The sequence below is a fragment of the Bos indicus x Bos taurus genome, chromosome 3 (assembly GCF_003369695.1).
Source record: "Bos indicus x Bos taurus breed Angus x Brahman F1 hybrid chromosome 3, Bos_hybrid_MaternalHap_v2.0, whole genome shotgun sequence".
NCBI classification, from domain to species: domain Eukaryota; kingdom Metazoa; phylum Chordata; class Mammalia; order Artiodactyla; family Bovidae; genus Bos; species Bos indicus x Bos taurus.
The window spans coordinates 57,545,758-57,548,368 of NC_040078.1; positions in this window are offsets into that span (position 1 = coordinate 57,545,758).

Sequence of the window (2,611 nt, forward strand, 5' to 3'; positions counted from 1 at the left end):
AACAGTATTGCATAGGAACCTGGAATATTAGGTCCATGAATCAAGGTAAGTTGGATGTAGTCAACCAGGAGATGGTAAGAGTGAGCATTGATATATTAGGAATCAGTGAACTAAAATGGATGGAAATGGGTGAATTTACTACTATGGGAAAGAATCCCTTAGAAGAAATGGAGTAGACCTCATAGTCAACAAAAAAGTCTGAAATGCAGTACTTGGATGCAATCTCAAAAACAATAGAATGATTTCAGTTCATTTCCAGGGCAGACCATTCAATGTCATAGTAATCCAAGTCTGTGCCCCAGCCACTGATGCAGAAGAAGCTGAAGTTGATTGGTTCTGTGAAGACCTACAACACTTTCTAGAACTAACACCAAAAAGATGTCCTTTTCATCATCAGGAATTGTAATGCAAAAGTAGGAAGTCAAGAAATACCTGGAGGAATAGGCAAGTTTGTCCCTGAGTACAAAATGAAGCTGGGCAAAGGCTAATAGAATTTTGTCAAGAGAACACACTGGGCATAGCAACACATAGCAACACATAGCACACACACCCTCTTCCAAGAACACAAGAGATGACTCTATACATGGATATCACTAGATGGTCCATACCAAAATCAGATTGATTATATTCTTTGCAGCTGAAGATGGAGAAGCTCTATAAAGTCAGCAAAAACCAGACCACGAGCTGTCTGTGGCTCAGATCATGAGCTCCTTATTGCAAAATTCAGGCTTAAATTGAAGAAAGTAAGGAAAACCACTATGCCATTCATGTATGACCTAAATCAAATCCCTTATACAGTGGAGGTGATGAATAGATTCAAGGGAGTAGATCTGATAGACAGAGTACCTGAAAAATTATGGAGGGAGGTTCATTGTAACATTGCATAGGAGGCAGTGACCAAAATCATCCCCAAGAAAAAGATATGGAAGAAGGCAAAGTGGTTGTCTGAGGAGGCCTTGAAAATAGCTGAGGAAAGAACAGAAGCAAAAGGCAAAGGAGAAAGGGAAAGATATACCCAGCTGAATGCAGAGTTCAAGAGAATAGTGAGGAGAGTTAAGAAGCCCTTCTTCAGTGAACAATGCAAAGAAATAGAGAAAAACTATAGAATGGGAAAGACTAGAGATCTCTTCAAGAAATTTGGAGAATACCAAGGGAACATTTCATGTAAGGATGGGCACGATAAAGGACAGAAACAGTAAGGACCTAACAGAGAGAAGAGATTAAGAAGAGGTGACAAGAATATACAGAAGAACCATACAAAAAAGATCTGATTGACCTGGATGACCATGATAGTGTGGTCGCTCACCTAGAGCCAGACATCTTGGAGTGTGAAGTCAAGTGGTCCTTAGCAAGCATTACTATGAACTAAGCTAGTGGAGGTGATGCAATTCCAGCTGAGCTATTTAAAATCCTAAGAGATGATGCTGTTAAAGTGCTGCACTCAGTGTGCCAGCAAATTTGGAAAACTCAGCAGTGGTCACAGGACTGAAGAAGATCAGTTTTCATTCCAACCCCAAAGAAGGGCAATGCCAAAGAACATTCAAACTACTGTACAGTTGCACTCATTTTATATGCTAGTAAGATTATGCTCAAAATCCTTCAAGCTAGGCTTCAGCAGGGTTGAACTGTGAACTTCCAGATGTTCAAGCTAGATTTAGATAAGGCAGAGGAACAAGAGATCAGATTGCCAACATTGCTGGATCATAGAGAAAGCAAGGGAATTCCAGAAAAGTATCTATTTTTGCTTCATTGACTATGCTAAAGGCTTTGACTGTGTGTATCACAACAAACTGTGGCATATTCTTAAAGAGATGGGAATTCCAGAGCATGTTACCTGTGTCCTGAGAAACCTGTATATTGGTCAAGAAGCAACAGTTAGAACTGAACATGGAACAACTGACTGTTTCAAAATTGGAAAAGAAGTACAACAAGGCTGTATACTGTCACTCTGCTTATTTAACTTCTTTGCAGACTACATCATGTTAAATGCCAGGCTGTATGACACAAGTTGGAATCAAGATTTTGGGGAGAAATATGAAACTCCAGTACTTTGGCCACCTCATGTGAAGAGTTGACTCATTGGAAAAGACTCTGATGTTGGGAGGGATTGGGGGCAGGCGCAGAAGGGGACGACAGAGGATGAGATGGCTGGATGGCATCACCGACTCGATGGACATGAGTCTGAGTGAACTCCGGGAGTTGGTGATGGACAGGGAGGCCTGGCGTGCTGCAATTCATGGGGTCGCAGAGTCAGACACGACTGAGCGACTGAACTGAACTGAACTGATCAACAACCTCAGATATGTAGATGATACCACTCTGATGGCAGAAAATGAAGAGGAACTCAAGAACCCCTTGATGCAGGTGAAGGAGGAAAGTGAGCTTGAAACTGGCTTGAAACTCAACATTCAAAAAACTAAGATCATGGTATCTGGTTCCATCACTTTGTGACAAATAGATGGGGGGAAAGTGGAAACAGTGGCAGATTTTCTTTCTTGGACTCCAAAATCACTGACTATTGTGATTGCAGTCATGAAATTAACAGACCCTTTCTCCTTGGAAGGAAAGGTATGACAAACCTAGACAGTGTATTAAAAAGCAGAGACATCAC